The 16694-nt window shown below is 35.3% G+C and overlaps 1 long non-coding RNA gene across 2 annotated transcripts in view; it reads left to right on the top strand.

Moving 5' to 3' along the window:
- Positions 1 to 16694, top strand: part of LOC149805227 (uncharacterized) — a 124398-nt gene that overhangs the window by 57024 nt on the left and 50680 nt on the right. For both annotated transcript variants that reach the window (XR_016418359.1, XR_016418365.1), the window contains exon 2: positions 8049 to 8371. This is a non-coding gene — a long non-coding RNA (uncharacterized LOC149805227). The remainder of the gene's footprint in view (positions 1 to 8048; positions 8372 to 16694) is intronic.

Genomic DNA, 16694 nt, shown 5'->3' with positions numbered 1-16694 from the left:
TAAGAGTGAAGACATCACACGTGTTATACGGACCAGTTAGGAACAAGAGTAAAGACATCAGTCGTGTTATACGGACCAATCAGGAGTAAGAGTGAGGACATCACACGCGTTACACGGACCAGTTAGGAGTAAGAGTGAAGACCTCACTCGTGTTATACGAACCAACTGGGAGTAAGAGCGAAGACCTCACATGTATTATACGAACCATTTAGAACCAAGAGAGTATACAATGCAAAACGCTTATCGAACTATTTTCCTATGAGTTCGTGTATACCCAAAATAATCAGCTCATAATAAAGACTAATTTTCCCGAGGCTAATCTGAAACCTTGCATCACATGTGGATATATATACACTAGAGATTCCTTGCTGTCAAGGACGTCGTCACCTAACGAAGGTCACATGTAGGGACTACAACAGTTACACTTAATTTAGACGCAATGTACAATGTAAGAAAATGAATGGAATCAAATTGAACAGAGATAATGAAATAATTGTTTCGGGTATTTATAAAGAGTTCGTCGTCAGTATAGTGTATATGAGTGCTTGTGTCACGTCTCGTTTCATAACGGGACGACATCGAATCACTGTCTAATAGAGATCCGATGTTCTACCGGGATCTAATTCGTGAAGATGCAGCTACCCAGATCAAATAACTATATAGATAAACCGTGTTTATCGATTCAAATAAAAATGCGTTCTCTCATTTTTTTGACTTTATATTTGAATTCATGAATTATAGCAACCCTGTCATGTTATAATATCAAAATTGGAACAGACTCTATGATAAAGTTTGCCACACATTTAACTTACCAAGTCGGTTACGTGCTAGGTTATGAAAATACTATCAATACATTACTGGCTTTATTATGTTGAGGAAAGAGGAACTAAGTGCCTTTCCAAAGGAAATAACTAGCAGCCGGTCCCTTCTGGCCTGGGTGGATATCAAACCCTCTTAAATGATAATTTCCCACTCAAAATGTTAGTCCTGGAGTTGTACTTTACTTAATACCCATGCTACAGTTTTATGAAACAGAGCACTGTTTAGATGTTGTACATAAAACCAAAAGAACACGATATCAAAAGTCGAGATTGAATCACTTGGTTTGCTTCTTTGCCTCTCTCATTGCTTGTGCTATGCGGTATAACGATCTTTTATTACATCTTGCAGCATTGACAACATTTCCCTCATGAAACTCATATGCGTTACGTTGAAAGATGTAGTGAAGAGCTCTGTGAGAGAGTTCATCTTTGCCATACTTTTTTGTGTTTCCACTTAGCGCAGCAGAAAGAACTCCTTCTGCGTACACTTACATATACGTGTATCTGAATGAATGATGGCTGATTATAACTTAGCTTCAGTAGATTGCTTTCGTTAATCCCCAGCGGTAGGATTATGTCCTTTATTACTTGGTATGGTTGATTGATACCGAAAGATTTGTTAATAGTTATTTCTCCCCAGGAAGCATACACGTTGGAATTTAACATCCGTATATACTCGCTTATAAGACGAATCCATATCAAACTGCACAGTTCCAGATCTGGCGTCGCATAATGCGCCAGCAGATCTGAGTGTGAGCAGTTCGTTAGAGGTAATCAGTAGAACAAACAACATATACCCTGGTCTGCAGTCTCTTTATGCTACGGCAGATCACGCTCATTGTTGTTTGCAATTTGATTCGACTTATAAGCGAGTACATAAAATAAGCTTTTAAAAGCTATCAAGAAATCAATGGTCTTTATCGATGTTCTTTATTTATGAAAATGTGCCAAAACTTTCCATATGAAAAGGTTTAATGACATACTGAAGATCATAAATAATAGTTATGGTGTGTCGGAAAATGTGCACGATTATGTCGAAAAAATATCAGAATTATTACCATTATCATTATTGATAACACTGTGGTCATACAATATATCTGTAATTCGCGAGTAAATTGTAGCTATGTTTATCGGTGCTAACATTATAATTATAAAACATTCTTGAAAAATAATAATAATAATAATAATAATAATAATAATAATAATAATAACAATAATAATAAATGAATAAGAAGAATAATCACTTCAAAATATAATACATACTAATTTAATAATATTATAATTGCAATGCCTCCTTCTTTCGCTCTATCTGAGTTGTTGTTGAAAGTCATCACTCAATACGATTAGACACTAAAAGTTTAATTGAAGTAATCTCGTAAGAATTATAACATGATCGTGAAAAAAAGAAGGTTATATCATAAGTTTTGCTTAGCATTATCATAATGTTTACTCCCATGGTCACTTTTAATCAATGCCAATGATCAAAGCAATTATTCATTACGTAATGACTTTCACCAAGCATATGCTACTACTGGAAGTTGTTAGACTGTCAAGTTACACAACTTCTCGTGAGAACAGAGAAGAATGAAAAAAAAAAGAACTATCTTTGATAGATCAACTAAAATGATTTATCTAGACTCTCATGGTATCCCGATTCAGTGTCTTTAAAAACGTTACGAATATAATGCTTGAAGGCATAACGTGGGATTTCATAATTTGTTTCATTTTCTGTTCATTTTATTCTTTCAAAAATAATGTAAAATTTTATTTTTAAAACTGCTTAATTTGTCAAAACGTTTATTAGTTTTCATCAACTCCAACAGCATAAATTCATTCCAGCGAAAAGTATGCTCTGAAAGTATAAATTTTCTCATGTTATAGCAGCTTTTCCTTGCAAATAGAACTCTCTGCAAACGTGAGATCCACTTAAGCACCCTTCCCATTGCACACATGGGAACATTCTTTAATAAATAAAGTGGAAGTAAAACTAAGACGATGAGGTCTATTTAGCGTTTACAATAAAACATCGAAAGCAATTGGAACAAAACAGTGTTATGTTGAAGCTTATTTATAAAATACGTCAATAAGGCGACCTCTTCAGCGACACCGTGTCAAACATAAAAAACTGGTTGGCGTGCTGCACGATATTCTAGTGTATATCCCAATCACACGTGCGTCCTTAATTTGCTAAATTGGCACCACTTTGTGTGATTATTTATTTATGTGTGAATTTATCTAATATTTCTAAAACAGATATCGTGCCATGACATGCCATACCTATTAAATACCCTTTCGCACTCACGTGACACAGAAAATTCTCATCAGAAATTATTTTTTTATAGATAGCATTGTAATATTGACAAGGTGAAAATGATTTTTAAAAAAAGATTTCTTGAAGAAAGAATTTGTTGAAATATAGCAATGAAAGACATGAAATTAAAATGAACAACTTATAATTAAATATATTGTTATGGCCAATTGAGTGTTTAAATAGTTTAATCATGTATATTTTTAGTTGTAACGCGGTTACTAAAGCCATATGCCGAAATAGTATAGTTGCTGTTAATAGTACCATGTCATGTCTGGTGAATACGTGAGCCATGACACTTTCTTCGCACGTTATTTACATGCACCTTTTCCAGTCATGTGACTGACACTAGTAGTTTGTGCTGACACTAAATGTTTTATGGTTGATTGGTTATTAGTAATTACATCAGACAAGAAAAAGCAAATGAAATCATAATACCTCCTTCCAACTTAAATGAATATATTTCAGACCAAATGCTTTTTCTTTTCCTTCTTACAGAATAATATTGCGACAATGTTAAATTAAATATATGATGTATATTATCAGAGAAAGGAAAGCCTTGAATCAACGTCGCATGATATGTCATGCAGAAACATACTTCAAATATTCTAAAATTGAAAAACATTCCTCTACTCTACAGATAAAATATAATGGAAATAGAAGTCGTCTGACAAAGTATTATTTATCAAAACTTCAATAGGCCTCGACTGTTATTACTGTAGGACTGTTTGATTATCCTAGCCCATGTCATAAGAAAACAAATGGGTACGACGTAACTGATTAATTATACTGACTCCACTAACGTTAGCGAAGGCAGAGGAAAATGATTTAAAACACATCCGCTGAAGAACAGAACAATTTATGACAAGAAACAATTAGAAAAAATGTTCTGACTTACGTTAGATTCTCCATGTTGAATATCGTATGAACGCTTAAGTTATATTCTTCACGGTGAATAGTGAGTGAACGCTTGAGCTACATTCTCCGTAAAGGATATTGCGTGAACGCTTAAGTTACAGTCTTCATGGTGAATAGTGAGTGAACGCTTGGGCTACATTCTCCATGATGGATATTGCATGAAGGCTTGAGTTATATATTCGCTGGCGAATAATACGCGAACACCTTTACATACTGTGTACGAGATTTCATGTATACAGCTGCTTAATTTCTTGAAAGATTTGTTGTTGACGTTGTTGCAGGGTTTAACGCCATTTTTCAGCACAAGATAGGCTATACATGGCAGCCAATATAACTGATGGTGGAAGAACCCTGGAAAGCCCTGGGAAGAACCACCGACCCACGAGAAGCTACTGGCAAGCTTTCTCACGTACTCACGTTAGCCTGAACCTAAGATTCGAACCCACGCAGACAGAGGTGAGATGGCAGTGATCCGGAACGATGAGCACTTTAGACCACTCGGCCACTCGGGTCCCCTTCTTGAAAGAAACACACGGCATTGCTCCTAATCGAAGAAAATGTTGATGCAATAAAGAAATAAAATTCTCAACTTTTCTTTCTTCTCTGGGCATACTCATTGTTTGAGATAATTAAAAATACTGCTTCGGCGAAACGCATCTTTAATCATATATATATATATATATATATATATATATATATATATATATATATATATATATATATATATATATATATATATATATACATCAGATATGCGTTATGTCGATCTATTTTATTTTGCTTTCTGATTAATCGCTATATTATTTCTGTGAGAATGAAACACAGGGCAGTGTCAAATACTTAGTTGCCACTGAATTTGGTTTCTTGTGACTGTGACAGACTTAAGACGAAACATTTCAACCGTCTTGGCAAGCATCTTTGCATCAAATACAATTTCCATGATGAACATCAAATGTTTTAATATCTAATCCTACCAAAATAGCCGTAAACCAAATGTTTGTTGAAGAATCTGTAATGAGAGTAGACCAAAATCGGATCGAGATGCGGCGAATACTACCAGCAACAAATCATGCATATTGAAATAAGAAATGTCCAGTGCAAATTCGTTGTGTTCAGTTTCATTGAATCATTACGTAATTGTGTGTTATGAATCAACAACAGACAGACGACGAGATATTTGGATTGTATTCTTGCACGTCATGCCTTTATTCAGAGGGACAGTGAACTGTCTTTGTAGAATGTTAATAATAAAGTACGGGGATGATGCGTAGGTTATGTCCTAAACTAATGCGTAGGTTATGTCCTAAACTAATGCGTAGGTTATGTCCTAAACTAATGCGTAAGTTATGTCCTAAACTAATGTGTAGGTTATGTCCTAAACTAATGCGTAGGTTATGTCCTAAACTAATGCGTAAGTTATGTCCTAAACTGATGCGTAAGTTATGTCCTAAACTAATGCGTAGGTTATGTCCTAAACTAATGTGTAGGTTATGTCCTAAACTAATGCGTAGGTTATGTCCTAAACTAATGCGTAAGTTATGTCCTAAACTAATGCGTAAGTTATGTCCTAAACTAATGTGTAGGTTATGTCCTAAACTAATGTGTAGGTTATGTCCTAAACTAATGCGTAAGTTATGTCCTAAACTAATGCGTAAGTTATGTCCTAAACTAATGCGTAGGTTATGTCCTAAACTAATGCGTAAGTTATGTCCTAAACTAATCAGCTTTAAAAATGCAGATCATTCTCACTCAAAGAAATCTTGACATACAGTATCCTTGATCAGAAAATCACGAAGGATGCATATCGTCATGAGACTTAAGTTAGATAAAATATTGATTACAACAGTAGTTCACAACAATCGCTAACCATATAGTGAAAATGTACATGTTCTGATCAGAAAATATTCCAGGAGGCCAAGACGACATTTGGAGACATTAGTCACAAACCGCTCGAGTATTCCACTCGCCTGGAATGCTTATGTGATTTTTGCACGACAGTGGTATATTATGTTGCTGAACGTATACGAGAAGGCAGATTGGTCAAAATTTCTCTCTCTCTCTCTCTCTCTCTCTCTCTCTCTCTCTCTCTCTCTCTCTCTCTCAGCTATTTATTTCTTTTTCTTTAACTCTGTTCTTTATTTTCTTATTGGCTTGTTTTGATGGAGGGTCCTTGCATAGCGAGACATGTCGGAGCAGGCTGATTGACTAAACCTTATTTCACACACATTACGTCAGTGTAAATATTTATATTAATAGTCCGTTGTAGCTAACTTTAGATCACATATGTTTAATAATTTATTAAAAATATCATATCATATATCACATTCAATAAACCTTCAAATTTTGATTGGAATTGTTCTCGTGGTTATGTTGTGCGCACGCGTGTTGGAGAGATTTTCAGAACGACTTCTTTCGCAGCGTTCAGGACCTAACATTCGTTATAATGCTTCAGAAGAGAATAACAGATCGAATTCTGAAGCGCTAAGTCTTCTGATTGAATCTTTGCATCTTAATGGAACATGAACGGGTCCCTTTGCCAGTTTTGTCATCCCTGTATGACAATCTTGTCAAGAGCAAAACGCTGATAAACATTATCAATTATTGAATTAATCTTCGAAACGTCAGGACCAATTTAAAATCTGACTGGTGATCATAGTTCATTAATTCGTTGAAGTCCTATAATTTTTCCATTAACTTCATTAATATGTCTCATTCGACCAGATGGTATGGGAAAGATTCCGGAGACGAGGACAAGTAACCAACCATTCTTAATAATAGAAAATCCATATTAATTTCGCCGAAACGAATAGCGATTCTTTACAATTGTAATATTCTCAATTAATAAAGATTATGAAATAACTATTTTTTAAAAACAAACGATGACATTTATTATTATTATTATTATTATTATTATTATTATTATTATTATTATTATTATTTTATATTCGAACCCATCGTTTTGAAAAATAGATTTTTAAATATTTACTATGCCATGTATGTACGACAGGTGTTAACGAGGTACATTATTGTGATTGTCTCTCCTGAATATACACGTTTCGTGTGTGTGTGTGTGTGTGTGAGAGAGAGAGAGAGAGAGAGATTTGGATTTTTAACGTAGCTTTAACAATTTTTCAGTCGTACGATGTCTACAGTGTGGCATTTTATAGTGATGTCTAGCACTGGGGCATCATGTCCCACTCAGTCGCATTATCATGACCCCAGGACGACCAGTCCTAACACTAACCTTTTAAACCTGTAAACCCTCCTTTGCTTTGGAATTTTTTTCTTTCGGCTTCAGATGTCTTTGCTTGAAATGAAATAGTGCTCTGATATTCTCATCAGTCACATACATATATGCATGCATACATACATACATACATACATACATACATACATACACCTTCAGTCATATCAAAATTGACAGCTTTGGACGTGTCAAATTTCAGAAAGGACATCAATGTTAAACGTGACTTTGCGTTACAAAATGCTTTGGGCACGAAGTTATAGGATGCACAAGGCACAGGAGGAAACATCTAAAACTTAACACGCTATACATAAAACGAAGAAACTAATAGTTAGCGATTTAACCAAAATATTTTTAAAGGAGAGTATTTTATAGTGTGAAGACATCGTAGTGAAATTTGATTGTTAAAGGATCGAGGGAACTCTAATGGTGGTTTCATTTCACAGTTAAATACGATCCTTTCCCATTTAGCTTTAAAAACCAGCAGTTTTGACATTTGAGAAATGAATTATCTGGATATACAAGTAACAAACTAGGTTATATCAACTATTTAAATGCAGCTAGGTGAGAAAAATATCAGCAAGGGTTTTAATTTTGCAAGGAGTTAAACATATGTCAAAATACTGGGAGATCCTGTCTAATTATATTTGACTAGGATATTAAATGTTGGGTTGCTGTAATTATGTGCATAGACTCGAAGAGATACACACGCGTATGATTAGAACATCACATTGTACTTTGTATTGTGTACTTGCAGGTATTTGATACAAAGAAATGTTGTGAGGCATCGTATATATCACTTCAACGAAACGGTCGACCATGGATCTGCCATGAATAGGAAAGAAGTTGTAACACTTAACACGAAGTAAGAAAGAAGTTGTAACACTTAACACGAAGAGCAAATCAGATTTAACGAGTAAACGAACTGATGTGTGAATATTCTTGTAGCAGTCCATTGGTGTTCTAGAATTATGTTTATATATGCCATAAATTCTCCGCTATAGAAGAAAGACTCACACAAAAGCATGTACATCCGCAGAAAAAAGATATAAGGAAGTAGAAACATCTTTCACATCTGAGGTAAGTTTAAACGTTTATATCTTTTCGTCGATGAATGTTAACCTGCAGAACAATTACTGGGGGACATTTTGCACTTAAATCTGTTTGATGGGGGGAGGGCCATTGTAATTCAATTTGTCAAAGATATGTGACAGGTTTTCTCGTCGTATTACTTAAGTGGTCACAACTCGTAATGTGTCTTCGAAAAATGTCAACATTTTATAAACTTATTTCATTTGCAAATATTTTAAAGACGCCATATTGTGACAACCATACTTCTGAGCATTTGCTAGTTTTAATTCGCTACCTTAAATTCATGTATATTTATTTCTGCATTGGCTCCTAGAGTCCTTGATTAAAAATAGTTCTCAGAACTATATGTTTTCAAAACTGCCTTCGATATCTGATTCGCAGATACTCGCATCACACTTCCAATGGTGGCCTGATCGCAGATTTTTCTCACTGTAGAAGACAAGGTGTGCATCATCCAATTTTAAGTTTCAAATACAAGAGTTCTATTTATATGTACCACGTGCATACCTATCGTGTACTTCTACCTAAACATGATTTGCAATATTAATATTGGAGTATGCCGACGTAAACCATAAAACCATGTTTTTTACGAGAGCTAGATAATTCGATAAATAATCAATATGAGCCAGTTGAATGTGAAAAGACTATGTTTTTGCTTTGTACCTTTTGGCAAATGAAACAAAGCTTTGCGTGTTCCATTCGTTTCCTAAAGACACTATCCATATTTGTATGGAGAAGTATATAGGTAATAACACGTGATGTTTAATTTTATGTATTGATGAAGTCTCTGTGTGTGTGTGTGTGTATGTGTGTGTGATTTGGATTTTTAATGTAGCTTTAACAAGTTTTAAGTCATATCGCTACGATGTCTGCAGTGTGATAGTTTGTAGTGATGTCTAGCACTGGTGCATCATGCCGCATACATGTAGCATGATGTCCCCCCGGTCACATTATTCTGACACCAGACCGACCAGTCCTAACACTAACCTCTTAATGCTGAGCGCCAAGCGAGGCAGCTGTTAGTACCATTTTTGTAAGTCTTTGGTATGACTCGACCGGGGATCGAACCCACCACCTCCCGCATCCGAGGCGGATGCTCGATCCACTAGGCCACCGGAGCGGTCTTGATGAAGCCTAATCTAGAGATAGAAAAGCTCCTAATCAATACTTTTATATTTGTAACTAATCTGTTTTGCTGTTATATGACCTTAAAGTAGGACTGCACGTTCCCCAAGCTTGTTTCTACGGTAGTTTCTTTTGAGACGTTCTAAAATGACATTAATCGCAAGTTTATATTAATCGGCCAGCTGTGCTTTATTAACATGAAGATTAGACGTTAAAAAAGTCAGGACATGTTTAGAAAACAAACACATCACAAATACATTGTTGTTTATTCTTTCAGAAATAAAATCAAAAGAAACGCGTACACAGATAAAATTACTGACGGGAAGAACACCGTGCAGAAATATAATATCGTTCTAAGCCCCATGCTTTAGAATCGAGTAACCTACGCGTTAACTGAAGTGAATGTCTTGCATTTAGAAAACCTCTACAAGCTTTCCTGTATTATGACTTTCCACAAGAATGAAAATTAAGTTTGATTAGATTTCCTCCTCAAGACTGACCGCAAATGCTCGTCTTTGCTAAATCAACTCGGTGATGCAGAAGAATACCGTATGACCATCTTCCTTAAAACGCTACAAAGGGTATTAAGAAAGTTCCGATAGTTTGCACGATGTACAACAAAATTCTTTATTATCGAACACAGCACTTCAATGCACTCCCTCTGGAGTTCAACACATTTTCTCGATCTGATTATCGGATTATTAAATGTCTTTTTGTATTTAAGTTTGGCTCCGTTTTCATACATTGCAAAACTGCACTTTCAATCTTATGGTGGCTATCAAAATTGTCTGCTCCGCCACAAATCTTTTACATCAGGATTCAGACCAAAAAAAATCACTTGGAACTAAATCACTCTGCATTGAGGATGGGACCAAGATTGGATGCTGTGTTTATTAAGGAAGTCTGTCAAGCCGGAGGAGTTATGCAACGGTCATTGTCAGTGGAGTCGATGGATATCTAGGGTACATAGACGGTTCGGTAGTATTCCACACATTTTTACAGAACTTTGATGGCATAAAAATGTCCAGTAACAATAGCAGAGTCATTCACAGGTCCCTGGATGATGAAGCCTATTGCATAAAAAATAATGCTTCTAAAAAACTCTTGTCAGTCCGAATACGTCGAGCGATTTGTCGTCTCTGTTGGTTTTCACAGATCCGATTCTCTTCTATATTAATAACAGCTGCCTAATTAATGTCCGTCATAATAAAAATATATTCTACTGTATTTATCGCATCTTCAATGATTGCCTCCGTCAGTTCCCGCTGACAATTACAGACAACCGTCTTTCGGGACGTGAGTCATCTTCCATGGATTCGCGATCATCTTTACAACGAGGAAACCACCTCAGATTGTACGATATGAAAATTAATTAGACCCATAAACTGCATTAGAGTCGGCTTTTATTTAAATGGCAGAATACCCTAAAAGAGCCAGGATGCTTGCAGTACGCTTTTTGCCTAGTAACCGAACTGTCTTCATTCTCAGACATGTTTATGTCACTGTCATTTACCAATGTCAAATCACACGTATATATCTGTAGGTGTCTATCCTACTGCACGAGTGGCTGCAGAGTATTAAATAACCTTATTTTGTCTATTTGTCGGTGTTGAAGCTATTGGCAGGTTCAGATAAAGAAAACAAAGCTATAACAGAACTTTTGAAATACCCCTCTTTAGGTCGACAGAAGTAATGACATTAATTACTGACATTTGCGTAACACTCGCATTCTGTACTTAATTTAAGCAGGGAAAAAATGAAGCTCAACACCTGGAATACACTTGACCAAATAAGATGGGACTTTGTATATGTTTGAAAACAAGATTTGGAACTAATTTCCCTTCTCTTTTATATAAACATGTTCTTCGTATTAATAAACATGAAGTAATTATTTGCAGCTGTATATTAGAAAATATATTATTTTGTATAATGTACGAGAACGACTTCCATCGTGCCTTAAGTTCGCTTCACATTTTACAAATTGCTTTTACCGGTGTTAATGGTTTGCCTTCAAATCGCCTTGACGTTTTTGTTATGGCATTTAGCTTTTAGTATTTAGCAAATCTGCAGTAGGAATGATTTTTTTGCAATGTGACAAAAAGAGATAAATAGATATGGTAAGCTTTTCCAGTAAATAGCAAAGTTAGTGTACATACAAATACCTATAAGAAACTATTAACAAATAGATGGCTTTTCAGATTGATAATTATCATGTATGCATATCGGATGAACCACAGTCTTGAAACTTGGACGAGTCAATATGTTTGCCGCTAGTAGACTTGAGCTGGAAACGTTTTGAAAACAGGAATTCAGTAGTACAAAAAATCATAAAACCCAGATGCTAACGACACCATGTCTTGTCGCTGCGGCATTGGAACGGCTCTATCTGAGTTACACATCTAACGCTTGCATAAACAGTACATGAAAGCTGTTCGAGCTTTTTCCCGATGATTGCATACTTAGTTGAGTTTATTTTGTTATGTTTTGACACAAGGAGCATATTTGCATCGGTTAGAATCTATTGTTCATAAACATTCATAGGAGGTGGGGAATAATTTAATGGTTCTCTTGGACGTGCAGGGGTAGCACGTGATATATCTGCTAGTGTATGTTTCTTATCTTACAGACTGATTTGATCAAACGCGTCAGATCAAGCATATATAATCTTTGCAATCAAGCTCTAAAGACGGAATGCGATATAACTGTCATTTACCAAGTTTCGTTTAATTTTAAACAATATTAGCCTTTCGGCAATAACTTCGTGTAAGATGCTTGATTTAGTAAGACTTAAGAGAGTTTGATAGTATCTACGATGTTTTCATTGGCAATCTAACGCCATTTATTTATGTGGCATAAACTAGTCATTTAATTCTTCTTCCATTATTAGAACTTAAAACTTTGATCTAGTAGAGCAGTATGTACAGAGCCAATCAATCCAAAATGGCGACCGATAATTTGACTGGCTAGTACAAAGCCTCAATTATCAAACGAGTTTTAAAAATGGAAACGGTGGCGTTCATATACGTTAGGTATTTTATACGGTAATGTTCCAATTGTCCCAGTCGTTAAACTCCTTGAGATATAACTAGGTTCCAGTCTGTCAAATAAACTATTTTATCAGTCTAAAACATACATGTTTGTTTTTCAGAGATATGTGGGGGGGGGGGGTAAAAGAAAAAAAGTATTATTTGCTAAAAGGGATCCAAAAGATTATTTGCATTTTGAATATAAGTGTGTTAATCATTTTCAAATATGAGTTCAATCAACAAAATCTGATTGTTATCAAAGAAACCAACGATGTTTATCAGAAATGAGCTCATTAAGGTAGTGTAGTGATAGCTCCATAATTAGGATTATTACGCCCAAACCATTAAGTATAGCCTGTTCTCGGCCAGATTGGTATCGGAGGTCAAAGAAGGACGACAAAATATATTCAGTGGTGACTAGCTAAATCAGAGCAGTGTATTCAAACCACGTCTAATTTACTCATTTTTGACACTGTCATTTCATGGCCAGACCAAGAACACTAGTAAACGAAAGGACAAATAAAGATAGCATAGGTAAAGAAGAACTATACCCGTATACATATTGGGGTTATTGGGCAAGTTTTCAGGTCTAGCACATATAGGAGAAGATTCTAAACGACAAAATAATCTAAATTGGACCAGAAACTACGTCGTAAGCAGATTTTGGAGGTGGTTTATGCCTATAAGTAAGTAAGTAAATATATATATATATATATATATATATATATATATATATATATATATATATATATATATATATATATATATATATAGCGAGATAGGTAGATGGATGGATGGATGGATGTATATTATCCAATATTTATCCTGTGGTTTTCTATTATTCAGCTTGGACATAATAGCAGACAGGAATTTCGGGCACTATAATCTTTATGCTCTACCAGCGTTTAGTTGTCATAGGTGATACCATTTTGGAAATTATACGAGGGCTACAAAGAATGTGAGGAGTGTTTACCATTCCGGCCCTATAAACGACTAGTTAAAAAACCCTAACCCATAATTTGTTTTATCCATCATCATAATCAAAAGTTAATAAACTGACAACTAGATGGGTGACAGGTCGTTGATAAATCTTTTCATTAAATAATATAATATAATTTCCTTGGTGTAAAGTCTGATTAAAATATAGTTTATGAGCTGTGGTGAAAACATTAAGTATTCCTTTAATTAATCTGCATTACTATTATATTTATTTAGTTCAATAATACGGCGCCTTCCCACTGGATTCATCAGTTATAATCCAAAAAGAGTTACTTGTCAATCTACAATATAAACTGACATATGAATCTCTCGATATTGCAGGTATAACTTTCATATCTTCCTGGGTCGACTCAGTAGCAGCTCCCCCTCCCCCTCCCAAAAATGATTTGGACAAAATAATCGTTACCTTTTTATTGAACATATTTTCTTTACAGTTATTAGTTAAAATTATGTCATGAACATTGCCTAAAGTGCAGGCGATCTCTGAGCTTCGTCCACTGGACCCCGATGGGGGCATATGTCCCACAGATCCATCGTTTAATTATTTACGCTGCCCTAAACAATATTTCTATATCCATCCCTGTCTTCTGACATTTCAACTGCTGATAAAGAGATGAGACACACCATTTATTTTAAGTTAAAATATATTTTGCAGGCCTGAAGGTATTTCTATCGTTTTTAATGTGGCAAATGATTGAAATACCAAACATTATTTTTAAAACAAAGATTCCAGAGATTAGCTTTGCTCACTTCGTTGTCTGTGAGAAAGATTGTATTTTTAGTATTATTAAGATAGTGACAAATACCTCTTAGCTCCTTTCTCATTCAAATACTAGTATGAATTTAGGATGTAAGTGAACGTCTGTTCTCTTTTCAAGTCGGCAATCAAATACAAACTCAAGATAATCTGAAACCTTAAATGCAAAAGTACAATCCTTTTTTTATCAACGAAATCTCAATGATCTATCTTTTTATAGGGGGGATGAGGGTGTCTTGGGTTGGACTATATTTGTCTTTTTCAAACGAGGCCCATACTCTTGCTGAGTTTTATTCATAGAAAAAAATAGATATATCCATTATGTATGTGTAACAAATATGAATTATCCTGAGGTAAAAGAAAAGAAAAATACACCTTCAATTACATATTAAATCGGTTGTCATCCATCTGTTATAAAAACATCTTTTGGAGACACGTATTGTATTTCACAGCAATTTGAATGGGAACACGAATGTTGAAAAATGATTTGAAAAGATATTTTGAACCCCTCTATGCCATGATGGGTGTTAATATTGTCTAAACAATAAGGCTATGGAAGGGTATATACATCTCTCTACGGTAAAATTAACAAAGTGGTGCTTTAATCTCTAAAGTGCAACTAACAGTAACAAAAGCTACCGGGGCCCCGAGTGGCCGAGTGGTCTAAAGCGCTCTCCGTTACGGATCGCTGCCATCTCACCTGTGTCTGCGTGGGTTCGAGTCCAGGATTCGGTCAATGTGGGTATGTGAGAAAGCTTGCCAGTAGCTTCTCGTGGGTCGGGGTCTTCCTCCGCCATTAATACTGACCGCCATGCATAGCCTATCGTGTGCTGAAAAAATGGCGTTAAACCTCCACAACAACAACAAAAGCTACCGTTGCGTGCATCTCTGTGGTGAACTAACAATAAGCCATCGGTGCCTAAATATCTCTCTATGGTGTAACTAACGATAGGCTAGTTATATGTATATCTCTTTAATATTATATGTACGTAAATATTTCTCTTGTGATGAACAATGATTTTCGCATTCGAGCTTCCAAAATCATTGTTGGATATCAACGCAAACCCAGTTTTATTTAGCATGCTCTACACTGTTCTCACGAACATGATTCATCAAATTAACATAATGAAATTATATTTGTCTCAGCTGTTATATCTTATTGCATGACGTTTTAGATAAAGAAACATTAAATCCCGTATGACAAGGTACACAACCACTGGTTAAAGTAACGGATGCTTGTTTTGGTTTTGCTTTTTTTTTCTCTGTCTGACCACTTTGTTCCAGAACAACTGCGCTGCTATCAAATTGAGACGGAAATTAACGCGCTTATCAACAGCTTGACTTGGCGTCATACAGCTGATGTTCAGAATGCAGCTGTTGCACTGCATCAGCATTATTGTATCTTCTATTGGAGATTGGGTACAAGGCTTGTAAGGTGATTTAACATGAACCAGTAGCATGTACACTGTATGTTATTATGGTTACGACTAAAATTATATAATCATTAAAATATGATATTATTCAGGAAGTAAATACTCTACTGTTAAACCTGTAAATATTTTAATGTTGAACATGTTGAATGGCATGTTTTATTATAATTTACAAATAATTGGACATTTAAAATAGCCTTCTCCTACCTTCTCACTCACCCACCCCACACACCTGTGTAAAATGTAATTGTAACACAACAAACGATATAGAACACGCCGGTAACAAATTAAAACCTTTTGCTCAGTTTGTTTATGTAAGCTGTCATTGCTCATTGTGCGTTTTTTAATGACGACAACACTTGGAAGGTATCCCATCTTGATCAGAGCAGAAACGTTATTTAGACTAACAAATAAGGAGAAATAGATGTCACTAGTAGGAAACCAAAAACCAATAACAATCCAGTTTCCTTCATTTTAGTTTAGCAGCTTGATTCTCATCTTATCTTATTCATGTTTAATCGGCACATAAATGTTCCTTTTGTATACTTTACACACAAAAAATCTTACATGGATTTGATTTCTGACAGTGAAGTGCTCATGTTTTCTTCATTACCGTCAGCAGTACACAATCAGAAAAATAAAAAACGTATGGCTTCCTACAATATACGTTGATAATAGCAACGAATCTTCTGTTCGGCTTTAGAGCAATTTACATAGCGAACTTAGGTAGGAGGAATAATACACTTTTGTTACCGTTGTACTCTCTTAAAAGATGACTCCTACTGCAAACTACACAGATCCAGATCTGCCTTCGCATTAAAGGGCTGGCAACTCTAGGTCTGTACAGTTTGGAGTAGTCAGCAGAAGAAGCCACATGGACCCTGATTTACTGGCGCATTAGCAGATCGTGTTTTTGCTATTTGCTGTGCGACTCGACTTATAAGAAGAGTACACACGGTTGGCCTGGATTAACA

This window comes from Sinohyriopsis cumingii, chromosome 2, assembly GCF_028554795.1.
Source record: "Sinohyriopsis cumingii isolate HCF-2022 chromosome 2, ASM2855479v2, whole genome shotgun sequence".
NCBI classification, from domain to species: domain Eukaryota; kingdom Metazoa; phylum Mollusca; class Bivalvia; order Unionida; family Unionidae; genus Sinohyriopsis; species Sinohyriopsis cumingii.
This window is presented reverse-complemented; position numbering and strand designations above follow the sequence as displayed.